General features: G+C 38.7%; 1 protein-coding gene across 4 annotated transcripts in view; it reads left to right on the forward strand.

The window, feature by feature from the left end:
* Positions 1–17,399, forward strand: part of PLCB4 (phospholipase C beta 4) — a 356,763-nt gene that overhangs the window by 63,586 nt on the left and 275,778 nt on the right. Inside the window, exons 1-2 of one of the 4 annotated variants that reach the window (XM_015560269.1) lie at positions 6,657–6,831; positions 8,886–9,106. The exons of 1 other annotated variant lie outside the window; for it this stretch is intronic. The gene's annotated coding sequence lies outside the window, so the exon portion shown is untranslated. Of the gene's footprint in view, positions 1–6,656; positions 6,832–8,885; positions 9,107–17,399 lie in introns of those variants that run through there. 2 more of the 4 variants (XM_015560270.1, XM_015560272.1) reach the window with 2 other exon arrangements.

Genomic DNA, 17,399 nt, shown 5'->3' on the forward strand with positions numbered 1-17,399 from the left:
TTCCTCGCTTTTGCCATTTTTAAGGAAGAGATCTATTTTTACAGGGAAGGTAATGTTGGATTGTGGACTCAGTGTTGGAATTTTAGTTAACTATGCCCGGGTATGTGAGTGTTTGTGTGGAGGGTGGTGGTGGGGAGGGGGATACCCAGGCGGTCCAGATCCTTAATACTCAAAGTGTGGTCTCCGGACGAACAGCATAGGCATCACCTTTGAGCTTGTTAGGGCTACAGAGTCTCAGGCCCATAGCAAACCTCCTGGATCTCAGCCTGCATTTTTTTTTTTAACATAATCCCTAGGTCAGTGGTCAGCAAACCGCGACTCGTGAGCCACATGCGGCTCTTTGGCCCCTTGAGTGTGGCTCTTCCACAAAATACCACGTGTGGGCGCGCATGTACAGTGCGATTGAATGGAAGAAGATAGACGAAACAAGTGTGCAAGACGAGTGTGGATGGGAGAGTTGGAAGGGGTCGACTTCAGCGAACGTACCTCAGTCAGAACGAGGACGTTTTATAATAGCAAAGGCCAGCTTAGGAGTACCCTAATTAAGTTAATAACAATGTACCTATATAGTTTAAGTTTAAAAAATTTGGCTCTCAAAAGAAATTTCAATTGTTGTACTGTTGATATTTGGCTCTGTTAGCTAATGAGTTTGCCGACCACTGGGCTAGGTGATTGTGTGCATGTGAAAGTTAGAGAAGCTCCGCTCTAAACTTCTGTGATTCCAAGGCTGCTGTCTGAGGGATTGATTGACATGTTGTGCAAAAGCAGCAGTACCAGATAGTGACAATACGTTTTCCTAGTTTACTGAGTACTTAGTATGTAACCAAATGATATGTTAAGTGTTTTATGTAGATTTTCCATTTAAACCTTTTCAGTAACCCTGTGAGGAAGGTATTTTTTGTTTCCATTCTAGAGATGAGGAAATGGAACTATAGAGAGATTAAGTAACTTGTCCAAAACCTAACAGCTTTGATGCCAACACGTGTGTTTAATATCTTGAATATCTTCGAGATGGTTCGTGTAATGAATTTTATTTTATTGACTTTAAATGGTGAGACAAAAATGAAATGGTCTCTCTTGAATAAAATTCACCATTACTTATATCATGTGGGGTATTTTTTCTTATGTTGGAGTAGAATGAAATATTTAGACAAAATAACTGAGGAAGCATTTTTATTGTTCTGTGGATTCTGTTCTGACTTTAAAGATAAGTAACTTTCTCACATTGTACTGATAATTAAATAAAATATGATTCAATACTATGGATGATAGAATTCATGTTAATAACAGTAAAAGATGTTGAACACAGCTAGCATGAAGAATTAGAGGAACATTGGTGAGTATATAAGTTCATATGATAATTAATTTTTTTGGTTTATTTCTTCACAGAGTGTTCTTTTTTTGTTTTTGTCAAATCTTTTTGTTTCATGATTCACGATGAGGATGATCAGGTGGACTGAATTGGCCATGGTGGTTAGGTTGTCATTATGCTTTAAAAGAATGTTCTCTGCTAATTTGGCCTTTGTTCCCAGAAACAAGATTGACTGGACCCTGTGTGTACTGACTGGGTTGTCGGCATTAAAGTCCATCTCGAGGCCTGGCCAGTGTGGCTCAGTGGTTGAGGGTCGACCTAGAAACCAGGAGGTCACAGTTAGATTCCCGGTCAGGGTACATGCCCAGGTTGTGGGCTTGAGCCATAGTAGGGATTGTGCAGGAGGCTGCTGATCAATGATTTTCTCTCATCATTGAAGTTTTCATCTCTCTCTCCCTCTCTCTTGCTCTCTCAAATAAATAAAAATACATTTAAAAAATACATCTCTAGTAAAGTTAGAAAGATCAAGGGAACTATTAAATAATTACTTTGGTCTTTCATCTATAAACTTTTTCAGGGGAATAAAAAGGAAGCAAAAATGTGATTTTGTGTGTTTTGGGAGGGGGAAAAGGAAGGAGCAGGGGAGGAGGCAGATTTGGCTGAACCTAAAAGTCGTCTTGTGTATCATGCCATAGTAAATGAATATGCTGATACTTTATTAAATTGGTAGGTAATGAGAATCAAACCACATGAGTCAATATATTATTTAGAGCTACTATGGTAAAAGATGCTATATACTTTTTAAGTATATTAAAGGAATTAGTAAAGCTAACCCATTCAGTGACTTTAAGCAAAATGATACATTAAAAAAACAACAACACAATTTTACCAAAGGCTAATGATATAGAGTTAAGTTCTTATGGCATCTCATTAACGTTATAAGCAAACGGCGTTGAATAAAACATTGTTATTTGAGAAACTGCTGTGTTCATCATAATGTTGGTGTATCCTGTTGAGGTTGCTTATCTGGCAGTATCAAATATATAATAAAGCTTTCTGTACCAACTAATTTTTTTTTTTTAAAAAGAAGCTAAAATAGAGTTGATCCTTGGTATTCACAAGGGACTGGTTATAGGACCCCTGCAGATACCCAAATCCCTTATGTAAATTGGTGTATAGTATTGGCATATAACCTATATTTGCATATGGCAACACCCCTGTATGGCTGCCATTATTTCATTTGAGTGGATTTAACATGGTGCTCCACCTGTGGCAAATTCAAGTTTTGCTTTTGGGAACTTCCTGGAATTTTTCCCCCTGAATATTTTCTGTCTTTGATGGTTGAATCCGCAGATGCGAAGCCTGCAGATCTGAAGGTCCCTGACTGTAGAAACCTTTTCTCACTCTCAGTAAAAAATGTTTATATCCTTCCTTTACACACAGTTCTAATAAACTGATTTTTAAATCCACAGACCTGTCAGTGCTGTGCTGGTGAGTGTTCAACCCCTGGCTCTGAGGAGGGGAAGGGGGAAGGAGCTTGGTTTGTCCTGCCGCCCAGGTTCTGTGGTGAAAAACCTTCCCACCGTGACCGGAGATGGGGAGGGATGCGCACAGTTGTGTGTTGCAGGCAGTGCAGATTGGCTCAGCACCACTGATATTAGAGCCAGGAGAACAGAAAGGGAAGAGGCAGTTAGTGGGAGGCAGTGGAGAGATAGAAAAACTAAAGAATATAGAAAATAATATAAGCAAGTTGGGAGGCAGCAGCTTCTGTTAAAGGGACGAGAAGAGATAAACCAAAGAACTTACATACGCATATGCATAGTCCATGGACACCAGCAATCGGGTGGTGAAGACCTGGGCAGCTGGGTAGGGGCTGGGAGGACTGGGTGAAGGAAGGGAGTAAACGAGAGACTATCATACTGTCAACAATAAGAAATTGACATAAACAAACAAAAAAAGGAATTAGAGTAAATGTGTCTGTTCTCTTCCCTGAAACTACGGAGAGAGAAATAAATGACTGAAAGTGGGAGAAAAAATTATTTACTAAAAGTAGGAAAGGCTAAAGCCCGGACTCTGAAGAATGTCTGCCAAATTTGCAGATATTTGGAGCAGATCCCAGGAAATGAAACCTGTTTCTCTCCGAGCCAGCAGGTGGAGGCTTTGCAAGACTAAGGCTGAGCTGTCCTGGAACAGAGGCTGGGGCACAGGCAGGCCTCCCAGCAGCACTCCTTCCTAGTTGGATGTTTGTTTTGTTTTTTATTAGATTATGCAAGACCCTCCATGGTCTCTCTGTTTATTTTCTATATTTGAGGTTTGTTTTTACTTTTTGTGGTAATGAATTATTACAAATGTGAATAATAATACATGTTTGTTTATTGATTTATAACTTTAGATAGTATCTATTGGCTCTTAGATACAAAAAAAATTTTAAACAGCACATTCGTACTTCCATCTTCTGCAATCTCTTGGGGGTATTACTATTTTTGTTTTATCAATCTTTGTAACATTTTTTACAGTTGCTGTGGCTGTACTTATTTTTCAGCTTTGTTGAGATTTAATTACTATGTAGCATTATGTTAGTTTAAGGTACACATGCTGATTTGCATATGTATCTGTTGCAAAATGGCTATGGCACTGAGGTTAGTTAACGCATCCATCCCCTCACAGAGTTCCCATTCTGTGTGTTTGTGGTGAGAAGATTGATAACATTTTCATTACGTTCTATATACCGCAATTGTTTGGCTTCCATTTTATATTTAAATAAATTATGTTGCAAAAACCAGAACAAAAGAAAACATCAAACCAGGAAGCCTAACTAACAAAATGAAATAATAGCATTAAGATGGACCACCTAGTTATTAGAAACTGTAATGCAGTCATAATAAACTCATTCATAAGAAGGAAGCAGTCTTGTGAATGTGAGTCATCTAAAATAGTCATTGTGGGCAAATATAAACCAAACTCAGCAGTGGTCGTAATTAGTATGAAAGATGGAGCACTTTTCATTTTAATGCCTTCCGTGATCTGAACTTTTTAAGTAAACGTGTTACTTTCACAATTAATTTTGAAGACATCCAAGCCTATATCCACTCATGATAAGGAGAACAGATGCATATTTATCACAGTAAACAGTGACTGTCAAGCTCTAGGTTTTTGTCACATGGCAGGCTCTTAGTTCATAGTGACTGAAAGAACCAAAGCACATCTTTCCAAAGCTTTGTAGTTTGTATTTTTTCTCTTCTGATTCTCATGTAACCCTGTGACATCATCATTATCTCATGTGACAATTTTATTGCTCTTTGGGAATATAAGACTTTGGGAATTAAGCTGCTTGCTCAACATCATACCATTCCATGTCTCCTGAATCATTTTTTTAAAGTAAAATATGTTTCTCAACATATTATAGTAGTCTTGTCAATCGAATATTATAGATTCTACTGAATAAAATTATAAGTACATTTATGAACTAAAGATATTAATTATATTAAACCTCTTCATATTAGAAGATTTAAAGGAAGATGCATTATTTTAGAAGGCTTTCTACCTTTAAAGGGACATATTTGGAAAAATAACTTGTGTAAAGTAGTCGAGGTGGGTGAGGCTCAATGTTGACTTAATGATCTCGGTGGACCAGCTGTGAATTACCAGTCTATCCTGGTTCTATCCTGAAAAACCACTTATTCATATAAATGAGAAGTATAGACTGTCTGGGGGTCACTGGGGATGTACAGGGATAACAGGACATGAGGACTTGGGATAAACTGGAAGTGTTTGAGGCGAGACAGGTTTTACTCATGATTTATCGGAGGCCCATGACTGAGTTTCTCCCTGTGTAAAACTGGTTGAAATGTGCACTTATGGATGCGTTGGGGGGTGCTTTTAATGGCTACTCTGGCTTGGTGTCTGTATCTGGGCCGAAGTGCCCGCTCTGTGGAACACATTGCCTGAATGTTGATCTCTGAGGGCTGACATTCAACTTTTGAGGACACCACAATGAGCCGCATGCCCACTCTTACCACCTGCGGAGGTTCAAAACAAAATGACCAGCTTCTTGAGGATAGAACCCATGCCGTCGTTTTTGTAGCACAATGCGAGGGATATAGTAGATGTTCATTAAGTACCTGTATACTATGTTTCCTTTCCACATGCTTTCCATTTGGAAAACTCTAATATTGAGTGATCTGGATATGGACCACACTGGAATTTCAGCGATAGCAGTGCAAGTTGGGATAGATGGGATGCCTAATAATTTAATGGCTTTTCTGAGTGCTTTGAGAAACACTTCATAATGTCAGGTTTGTTGATTAAAAATTGGCAAGTGGAAGCTAGAGTTATCAGCATTTCCCAAACCTGCCTCATGAAATACAATTCCCTCTGGATGCTGTTCAAATAAAGGATTCTGTGATTAAGTAAGTTTGGGAAACAGTGCATGAAGTATTACGTTTAATAGATTGATGATGAATATTAGCATTTTAAAAACAGAGAAATCCTGCAGTATAGGATTCTGTGGACATTAGTGTAAGTTGACCATCCTAAAACTTTCCCTGGAACTTTGTTTTGCAATACATTTTCCATTAGCTGGCACATTTTGGAGAATGCTGGGTTTTATTTGTCATGCAGTAGCTCATGGATGGATAGATAAATTGGGGAGTGTGTGTGAGTGTGTGTGTGTGTGTGTGTGTGTGTGTGTGTGTGTGTGTTAATTGGATGTAGAATTAAAGTCCTCTTGAGATATAGTTGTAGTAGAAAAGTCTTCACCTTTTGCTATCCATGCAAGGGAGGTAATCTCCAGATATCACGATAGATATTAGTTCTGATTTATTTTTCCTTGTATCAATACTACTAAGCTTAACGAAATTCTGTATCCCTTCTTGAACCCTGAAGGTATGATAAAGGAGGAAAATAGGCATAAGGTGGTAGCCAGACTGGGAAGTAGAGACAAAGATTCTCAACAGCTTACACGTTTCTGTTCATTTCCTGACTCGTGGGCAATCAGTTTTGCTTTCCTTTAGGGTTTTATCCTGAAATGTTTGTGGCCTTCACTATAGAAAACCCCAAGATTTGCTTTAAGGGCCAGTTTAGGTGTCAGCTTCAAATTGTAAGCTCTCTGTTGATAAACCCCAGCCTGTGACCAAGTGGTGTTTCCTGTGATGTGTGGGACCTCTTACTCATTCCCTGGCAAGATGCTTGTGAAAAGCACTTGCTTATCGTTGGGGTTCTGCTGAGAATGGTGAGGAGACTGTGTCTGTGCCCCTTTGGGTACTGAGTTGTGGCTGTGGGCCCTGCTGGCCCAACCTCTGTCTTTGTGGCTGAGGGGTGGGGACTCCGAGGGAGAAGACCAGTCTCCTTACACCGTGTGGCTTGTGCATCCTGAGCCTCTCCCTGCTCCTTGCCTTCCGGAAAGAGAGAGCTTATCCAGGAACAAGGATTGCCCCTGCACTTCGCAGCCTGCATCGGGCATACTCTTAAGAGTCTGTTTCTGACTGGGTGAAGTTCAAGTCATACTCACTTGGTTTCAGGTAAGAGAGCATACTGAACAATGGCTTTATGAGTGGAAGTGAGGATTTACAAGGGGAGTTTATGGTTTTAATAGCCTATATTAGGGTTATTGCAATTTTATTGTTGTGATTCCAGAAGGGGTGGTGAGAAAAAAGAAAATATTTCTGTCTTTAAATTTCTTGGCTCATTCAAACATTTCATGAAGATTGTCTTATTTATTGTTCATTTGTTTCTTTAGATATTTTAATAAGTGAGAAACCTAAGACAAAATTAAGACAACAAAGTATATTAAACACAATCATTGTGTTGTGATTCTGGCATTAATTTGATTCAGATTTATTTTAAGGTCTGTTTATAAAATTTCCCTAAACCTAATTGCAACTCAAACAGAGTTTTCAATATGGTATTTATCAGTATGACTTGATTGGTAGAATTTTTGTGTGTGTGTTATTTAGGATCTCCGTATTTTAAAAACTAACCATGTGTGTGGGGGTAAAATGAGACATCTCTATACCTTCTGCCCAGTTTTGCTGCTAAGCTAAAACTACTCTAAAAAAATTATGAAAAAATTAACCAATTTCTTGAATATACTTTTTATGAATACTTAAATGTGATGCAGTTCAGCACAGGGTGTTAAATATTTTTCCATCATGCATGAATTATTACAAAAACCGATTCAGTTTTTTGTTTTTCATAATTAGCAAAAAATATGGGACATATTACATGTTTGATGTTTTGATTGCCATTTCTTTAGATTCAACTATATAAGATGGGAAAAATGATTATATTTAGAAGTCTCTTCCTAAATAAGTGAGAATGAAAATATACCTTGTAATTATTGTCTTGGAAATGTTACTTACGCATTGTCTTGGAAAGTTAATTAGACATTATGGAGAATTGCTTTCTGAAATAAGAGAGTGGAAATTAATAATTTAGAAAGTTGGTGTATTTGGTAATGATATTTGTAAAAATCATTTTTCATGTAGTTGCACATGTGCATAGACAAATATGTGATGCTGGAGTGTGGACGTTACAGCCGGTGCAGAATAATTGGCATTGGGTGGCTTTAGAAAAGCAGTTCCAGTTTGTATACTTTGTTTTTCAGGAATGTCTTAGTATCTTTAAAAATAAACGCAATTATGAAAGCAAAGATAAAACATTTATTTCTGTGTGAACCATGACGAGCCATAGCTATTTGAGCATAAAACAGTCTTTATTATAATGGCAAGTAAACAAATATGAGTGTTAAAATAAACTTACTTTAGACAGATGTGTACTTGAATAGAATGCAGTATTCTGCAGCTATTTTTAAGGGGGAGCGAAGACCTTTCACTAGCTCTGTCTTGCAGCTGAATTGAGGACAGTGGTCTCAGAACTCTTGTGGTAGTTACCTGTCGGAGAAAACATTTTGTATGCTTTTTACATTAAAGAGCAATTGCATGCAAAGTGATCCACTCTCCTCAGGTATATGGAGTATTTCTAGACACATTGAAGAATATGAAACTTTGACAAATGCTCAAAAACAGGGTCAACGTTGTTTTATTGTAACAGACTTTCCAGACCCTCAGGGCTAGAGGCAGGTCTCTACCACAGGTAGAGGCTCGGACTGAGGCTTTGCAAAGAGGAAGCAGTTGTCAGGGGAGGCGCTCACAGGGGACAAGGCGTTGCTCACCTGTTTACCAATCAATACTTCTCCTCTGAGTCTGAAGTCAAAGCTGCTATTGAGAAGGCAAGTTACTGAGCGCCCGTCTGCAGACTTGTAAGATCACTCCACTGCATCTCACTCATTCGTGTGTATGTGAAACACTTGTGATTTGGTTAAATGGCAAATTCTAGCACAGCAGGGTTTGAGATGAGGCCTGGGATTCTGCATTTTTCACAGGCTCCCATGCTGCCGGTTTGGGGACCGCACTTTGACTAGTGAGGAGCAATACAATATCAATAGCTGCTCAGACTATTGTTTATAACTTAATCGACATTATCTAGTCAATACCAAGCAGTCAGTTTGCAACGCAAATGACCGAGGCTGTGATTGAAGTGAACTCACTAGCTGGTGTCACTGGCTCCTTCACAGATGATGTAACTGACGATGTGTCACCTGCTGTTTCCTCTGGAATGAACGTGCGGTATTGTGACCTCTGACAAGTTTCCACTGCTGCCCTTTTCTGGGACTCATCATCGTTGGAAGCCCTGCCCTTGCCTCTCAGTCCGTTCCTCCTTGCATTGCCACAAATACCAAGGCCTCCTCCACTCCTTCCCTCTGCCGGCACTTTCTACCCATCAGAAGCCTGTGATGTGAGTTGGCTTTAATTTGGGTCTTGCACCTGAGTATTCTAACAGCATCTTCTGCTTAACCTGGCTTGCAGGTGCCCCACTTAAGCTCACTGTGAATTTAAATATAGAAACTTTATCTGTGGGGAGCTACTTTTTTCCCTCTCAACACACAATTTTCCAACATAATCAACCAGTTTGAGGCGGTTGATTTTATTTTTAAAGCCTTCGATGTATCAGCTTGTTAGATCTGTGCTTTGGGTTTTCAACGTAAATATTCTGCCAGGGTCCTGGACACCATGTGCGCTCCTAAAGAGAAGAACATGGTCAGTGGTCAGTGCTGTGTTATTCTGAACTCACCAGTAATTCCCTTCCCATCATATTTGGTTCCCCCCAATTTTTTATTTTTTTAATCCTCACTTGAGGAGTGAGGATATTTTTTCCCATTGATTCTAGAGAGAGTTGAAGGGAGGTGTGGAAGAGAGAGAGAGAGAGAGAGAGAGAGTGCTGCCCACAGAAGCCCCAATAGGGGGAGGGGGAGTGAGGATCTGACCTGCAATCCAGTAAGTGCTCTTGACCTGGAATCAAACCCTCAATCCTTTAGAGCCCAGGCTGATGCTCTAACCACTGAGAAACACTGTCCAGGGCTTCCCAAAACATTTTAATGAAAATATGATGTATATGGTAATTTGAAAGAGTTTTACAGTGAACAACAGTATAGTCACCATCTAGATTCCACCATTAACATTCTACTTCTTCACATGCCTGTCCGTCCACTTATCCCTTTGCCCATCTCTCACCATCTTATTTTTGATGCATTTTAAAATAAACCCCAGGCATCAGTTTGCATATTTCACCATGCTATTATTAATAAGCATGCTGAAACCCACACAGCTCCTTCAACAGTCATTTGTTATAGATGCCATTTGCTTTTCCAGTGAATAATGAATTATAAGCAATGGTTTTATTCAATTCTGTTTAGTGAGAAAAATCCTTATAGTGTAACTCAGCGTGGGAGAGATTACATGGTAGGTTTTCAGAAGCTTCTTTTACAGTCTTTCTCCAGATACTACATGGAAATTTTATAGTGATTTTTAAAGGTACATTTAGTGGAAAATTCAATATTGCCTGACAGTTTTGCATACGAAATTTACATAGAGTGAAATGCACACATCTTTAATTGTACTTAAGTTGAGTTTTGACAGATGGGTGCACCTCTGTAAACGAGTCCCCAGCAAGATACAGGACATCACCATCACCTGATAAGGTCCCTTCATGCCCCTTCCCAGCCCTTATGTTCTTCTGTGCCTCTCCTCAAAAGAGGACTCATGACCACAAATAAGTGATTTGTGATCAGTTTCTTTCTTCAAACTACACTTTGACCGATTTCATTTCATGCAAGTTACCTTCATAGTTGGAACTACATATTTTACAGCCCTTTCTAACAAGCTAATATTTATTCTGGGCTAAATCCTAGTGTTCTTGTTTCTGACAAAATTGAATTTTTTTTTTAACCACAGTAACTTAGATGATCTGGTTTTTACTTGGCACAGATGACTTGCCAATGACTTGATTGATTCTTACAATATTTTACAAGACAGTTGGTGAGATCACATAAGCAGAAATGCAGAGACGTGGGGGTAATCCTGCTTTAAGAAGTTCTTTGGGCTGATGCACCTAGTGTCTCTGGATAGAGAGGGGGTGAATCCCTATTTCAGGCCAGGGTTTTCTGTGAAGATATTTGAGGATGTATTCACCTCATAATTTAGCCTGAAATGTTCATAATACTTCTTCAGGAACAGAATGCTCTGTTCCTGTGAGAACCTTAATTTCTGACATTCCCTGTTTGGGTCAATTTTATCCTCAAGCACTTCACAAAGGACTAGATCAGTGATGGCGAAAGTCTGACACCTCTGACACGCGAACTCATTTTTTTGGTTGATTTTTCTTTGTTAAATGACGTTTGAATATATAAAATAAATATAAAAAATATAAGTCTTTGTTTTACTATGGTTGCAAATATAAAAAAAATTTCTATATGTGACACGGCACCAGAGTTAAGTTAGGGTTTTTCAAAATGCTGACACGCCGAGTTCAAAAGGTTCGCCATCACTGGACTAGATTGACCTGGATTGGCCCTGATATGTATACAGAGCTCTGGGTGACACCCCACTATCCAGACAGCCACTTGCTTGAAATGCCAGACTCCCAGCATGACCTGCAAATAGGAAGTAAAATGACCAACCAAGCCTTTGGTCACAAAGAAGCAGTTTTTAAATATCTAACCAGAAAGCAGTACAGCAGAAAGGGTCTGATCAAAACGAACTGAGTTCCTCAAGTTGTTTAGGGAGTATAAGGTGCTCATTTTTGGAAAGTGCCATAAAACTCCCATTTTTTTTTTTATTTGCTTGCTTTCACTAATCACTTTAAAGGAGATTAGACTCACCTTCTGAAAACCCACTCAGCTCCTTTGGTTGTTACTGACATATAGATGTCCTTTGTTTTTCCAGTGAATGTTGAATTATAAACAGTGGGTTTATTCAGCTCTGTTCAGTGGGAAAAATCCATGCAGAATAACTCAGAGAGATTACATGGTAGGTGCTCAGAAGCTTCTTTCATAGTCTTTCTCCAGATACTGCATGAAAATTTTATAGTGTTTGGTTTTGTTTTTTAAGGTACATCATTTAGTAGAAAGTTATGTTTTCTTGTTCATAAAGGAATCAAGGAAATATCCAGCAGCTCGCAATCTATGACCTTTAGAATCAAACTGAACAAATATTCAACAGTTCTCTATCAAAATTTCAAACCAAATATCGGCTTTATTTTTTAAGGACAAGAAGACATATAGTTAATCGCCCTGGCCAGTGGCTCCATTGCTAGGAACATCGTCCTGTACACTGAAAGGTCGCAGGTTCGATTCCAAGTCAGGACACATACCTTGTTTGCTGGTTCCATCCCAGGCCCTAGTCAGCCCATGTGGGAAGTGATCTCTCTCTCTCTCTCTCTCTCTCTCCCTCTCCCCCTCCCCCCTCCTCCTCCTCCTCCTCCTCCTCCTCCTCCTCCTCCTCTCCCTCTCCTCCTTCCTCCCTCCCTCTCTTCTTTCCTCCGTTCTTTCCTCCCTCCCTTTCTTCCCCTCTCTATAAAAATCAGTGAAAATGTCCTTGGGTGAGGATTCTGAAAATAAAAAAAGATATATAGTTAACTACCTACAGGCTAGAAAAAAATTCTATGTGAATATTTCCTCTCTTACTGTTTTTCATACTTAATTTATACTTGCTTTTCTCAGAGATGAAAGGACAGAGTAATTTTTGCTAACACTTGTGAAGTCAGTTATGATAAAATAACTCAGAGAACCATGTTTTATGAAAAATATTTAGGTTATAAAGAAGCAGCTTTCCACTGGATTACAACAGTATGAGACCTGTACACATTCAGTCATTTCATCTTCTGATATAAAATTGTGTAACATAAAGTAGAGAATTATGGGAAACTATTTTTCTTACAGTTTTAAGCCCTGATCATAGAGAAATATGAATTATCTTATCCCATAATTTGCAGACTTGCTTGCATTTGTTGTAAATTCATCTTACAACAAAGGACTACAATTTATGCAGTTTTTATTATAGTCTCAGCTTCAGTTAAAAATTTAAGATTCTATGACAGGAGTCGCTGAGCGATTTCCTTTGAGTAGAATATCTAACCCCTTTTCTGCATAAATTCTACCTATCCTTGAAGGTTCAGCATTACACCCAACCATCTCAAAGCTTTTCTGACAGCTTTCAGTCAACTCTCTGCTGCCCATCTCTCCCTTTCTTGAGTACATATCGCATTAACTTACATTTTGGCATTGTTCTTCTGTGCAGATAACAACTGGTAATTACTCTCTAATTATTTTGTATATTAGCCTCATCCTCATAGTGATATTATAAATTACTCTGTTCCAGAACTCTGTCTGGCATTCAGTGCTTTGTGTTTAGTGCTTAGTGTTGAGTGCTTTTAGAGGGCCTTCACTCAATAAATAGTGCCTGCTAATGTCCTGAATATTAAGAGAGGCCACTTGTCTCCACAAACGTTACTAACTTTATTTTCCCCTTCTTCTATCAACTTGCTCTAAGAATAGAATTAACAGAAGATTACTTTAAGGCAAACTAATTTAGAGTTTTATGTTTCTTTTTCCCTTCATTTTTAAAAGTCATTACCATCTATCTGTCCATGTTTCGGTAATAGTCTTAACATTTAGCACTTGAATAATTCCTTCCTCTGTGAAGAACAAATTGTATTTCGAACATAATTTCATTTTCCAGAGTGGCTATAAAGCATGTTGGCCCCATTGATTATCTAGAATGGAAGAAAAATTGAACACATTGAAGTTCAGCTTCTGAATGACTTTAGGGGCAGAAAATGGACCACGCATTGCTTTCAATACATCAGGGCCAGAGGCATGGAGTTCTGTGAACAGCTGAGCTGTCGGCCTTGCAAGCGTGGATGTGGTCTGTAGGCAGTGGTCTGGAGTAGAGGACTATGCCACAAAGTCTGCTCTTTTGGTCAATCTAGCCTTTGTCCTTACTCTAGCCACATCACATGATTGGAACTACCCAACAAAAAAAAAATAAGGAGCGACGATGTTGGAGTCCTACCTTCCCTTGCACAGTGCTACTAGTTGCTAATTTTATGCAAACAAATTTTCCACCTCTCCTAACAAACTGGGAGATCCAGCAAAACCTGGACTCTTCTTTTCCCCATTAGAAGAGGCATATACTCTCCAAGTCCAATCCAGCCTCTCCCACATCCCTATATTAGTTTCCAGTGCTGCTGTAACAAATTGCCATAAACTTAGTGGCATAAAACAACACGAATTTACCATCTTGCAGGTTTGGAGGTCAGAAATCTAAAATGCCTCAGCACGGCTGTGCTTTTCTGGGGGCTCAGGGAGCCTCTGTTCTTTGCCTTGTCCATCTTCAGGGTGCTGCCCAAATTCTGGAGCTCAGGTGTGCATCACTCTGATCTCTGTTTGCACGGTCATGTCTCCTTTGATTCTGCTGCCTCCTTCTTTCATTTTATAAGAACCCTTGGGATGACATTGGGCCCACCCATCTTCCCATCTCCAGATCCTTGATTTTAAGCATGTCTCCAAAGTCCTTTCTTCCATGAAAGGTAACATATTACAGGTTCCAGGGATTAGGATGTAGATAATTTTGGGGGAGCATTATTCCTCCTACCACACCACAAATCTATCCCCTTCGCACAGTGATACATCCGACCCCTTCATGCTACAACCTCTGAAGTGTTAGACAATTGCAATTGATTTCTACAAACCTGGAGTTGAATATTTATCCAACACATAAGATTGGAAAAAATATATATATTTAATTTTTAAAATTACATTTTAAAATTATAGTTCACAGACAATATTATATTAGTTTCAGGTGTACAATGAGAATGGAAATATTTTTAAAATTGATCCTTTCCCTCCCTCCTCCTCACAAATCATTATATCTTGTTTTCTTTTCTTTTCTTTTTTCTTTTTTTTTTTTGGCATTAGTATCTTTTAGTAATGATATGCTATGAAAAAACTTGGCATACCATGTAGCCATTTTAAAGGGAAGACTACTTTTGATATCTTGTTTTCTGAATGTTATATTTAATAATTTAAAAACTAAACAGCCCTTCCTTCTCTTTTGGGTTGGCTTTATATCTGTGTTTTGTTGTTACTTTACCTACCTTATTTTATATTCCAGTCCTTTTTACATTGTGGTTTCTTTTTATTCGTAGAATAAACTTCCGATTCATTAAGTCATTTCTTCCCTCCATGGTCCCTTAACAACGAATCCCTCAAACCCAAGTTCTTTTCCCTTGTGGAGTTTCTGATGCTATTGTATTTTGTGTTTTCTTTGTTTCTCCACTTTTTCATGTCTTCTTATTTTCACCCTTTTGTCTTTCACAATTCTCTTATCTTTGTATTTTTAATATGACAATAGAAAATTGTGTATGTTTTGAACTTGTGACACTGTCATTTATTGGCAAAACATAGTATACTATCCACTGTTATTCATAAGAGAGTGGCAAAATTAATGTCAGAAGTGCAGAAGCTACTTAGTAACCTATGGACTGAGAAAACCTCATCCATACACAAAGGTATCGGAAACAGAAACGATTTGTCCATCTTTTCCAAGGATCATGAAATTTTTTCTTCTGACCTTTCTTATTGTTGCTAATGCTGATAGTGTAGCTGGTGAAATAAATTAATTAGACTTCACTTTATTAAATTAATGGGAAAGGCATCCCAGGTATTGGTCTAGATTACAGTGGTCGGCAAACTGCGGCCCCTTGAGTGTGGCTCTTCCCCAAAATACCACACGCACGTACAGTGCGATTGAAACTTCGTGGCCACACTCAAGGGGCCAAAGAGCCACATGTGGCTCGCGAGCCGCAGTTTGCCGACCACTGGTCTAGAAGACCAAGGTATAGAGCCGTGGCTTTTAAAGTGTGGTCCATAGACCAGCAAATAAATATCACCGGGGAATTTGCTGCAAATGCAAATTACCAGGTCACACTTCAGACCTACTGGATATGAAGATCTTGGGATGCAGCCCAGAAATCTTTGTTCTAACAAGCTCTCCGGGAGATTTTTATGCGCAATCAGGTTTCAGAACCATTGGTGTATTGTTGCACTAGGGGGCTGAGGAGAAGGCTTAACTCTTCTTTGTCTTTCTTTGTAGATCAACTTACGCATTCACTAGCCCCAGTCTCCAGGGATGTCACTTCCAATAAACTATGTTCCTGTACTATTTCCAGTTGTAAGAAACTGTGCAAAGTCACCTTGTCTTACCTCAGAAATAATCATTGGTGGATTGGCATCAGGAAGAAATAGTTCTTAGTTGAACTGTCTAGCTACAGGGCTTTAAGCTTAGGCTGTAGCAAACTAAATGGACATCTCATTCCTGGAACTCACCAATTTTTTCCCCATTTATAAAATTATGGCTGTTTCAATAAGTGCTAATGTTTCAATTCATTGAAATCTTTAAAATAAATTACCGACTACTCCATATGAAAGAAAAAGTTCTATTCCTTGCCCCCTTTGTACCCAGTAAAGTTATTGAAGTACGTTTCTTATCTACCATATAAGCCTGTATCCATGGCAAATCAGAAATTCCTAACATTGTCTCCAAATTTGATGTAAACTACATTGGGCCACTTAAAAAAATACAGTTGAACCTCTGTTCTTGAACTTAATTCATTCCGGAGGCTGTTTGAAAACTGAATCATTTTTTTTCACATTAGAAATAATGCAAATTGAATGAGTCCATTCCAGACCCCCAAATGATTCCATTTTAACCTTTCTTACATACAGTACATGTCTAATGTACTGTTTAATATATAAATACTTTAAAAACAAAAAGGACATGAAATGTAAATGAAAGTTTAACAAAAAGGAAATGAAATGTACAATAAAATTAAACATTTAATAATAATAAGCAGCAACAAAAGCAAACAAACAAACAAAACAAAACACACCATGAAATATTCATATCACAATTTCTGGAGATATTAAAAGCTCAGAAAGCCCCTTTGCAATTCATCTCTCCCAACCCCTTGGTCCAGACAACCACTAGTCAGCTTTCTGTCTCTATAGATACTTTTTTTTGACTTTTTCCAGTATTTCTTACCATAGCAATCATGTATTCTTTTGCTAGCTTTTTTCTTTCAGCATGATGTTTTTGAGATTCCTCCATGTTGTTATGTATGTAAGTAGTTGTTGGGGGAAAAGTTCCAAAAGTCAGGATCATTTCCAAAGAGCTGACAGGTAGCCTTATTTAAATCCATAAGAGCTTGAATAGGAGAAACTTACATACACAGGCAAAGCAGCTGCACTGCCAGTGGTGGCTGGCTGGGAATTATTCACATCCCTCCCATTCGCTCTCCCTCCCTCCCTCTCTCTCTCTCTCTTTTTTTTGATTCTCATCCAAGGACATGTTTATTGATTTTTTTTGAGAGAGAGAGAGAGAGAGAGAGAGAGAGGAAGAGAGAGAGGGGGAGAGAGAGAGAGAGAGAGAGAGAGAGAGAGAGAGAGAGAGAGAGAGAAACATCAATAAGTTGATTCCAGTACTTTTCTGACTGGGAATCAAACCCACAACCTAGGTATGTGCCCTGTCTTGGAACTGAAACTGCAGCCTTTTTGGTGCACAGAAGGACTATGCTCTCACTAGCTGAGTCACCTGGCCATGGCCAGGCTCTCCTTTTTATAGGCAGTTAATAGGAAAGCCATATCGTGAGTAGTCACGTAGACCACCAGAAAGAACAATGCATTTTTAAGTTA

This window comes from Myotis davidii, unplaced genomic scaffold (assembly GCF_000327345.1).
Source record: "Myotis davidii unplaced genomic scaffold, ASM32734v1 scaffold32, whole genome shotgun sequence".
Taxonomy (NCBI): domain Eukaryota; kingdom Metazoa; phylum Chordata; class Mammalia; order Chiroptera; family Vespertilionidae; genus Myotis; species Myotis davidii.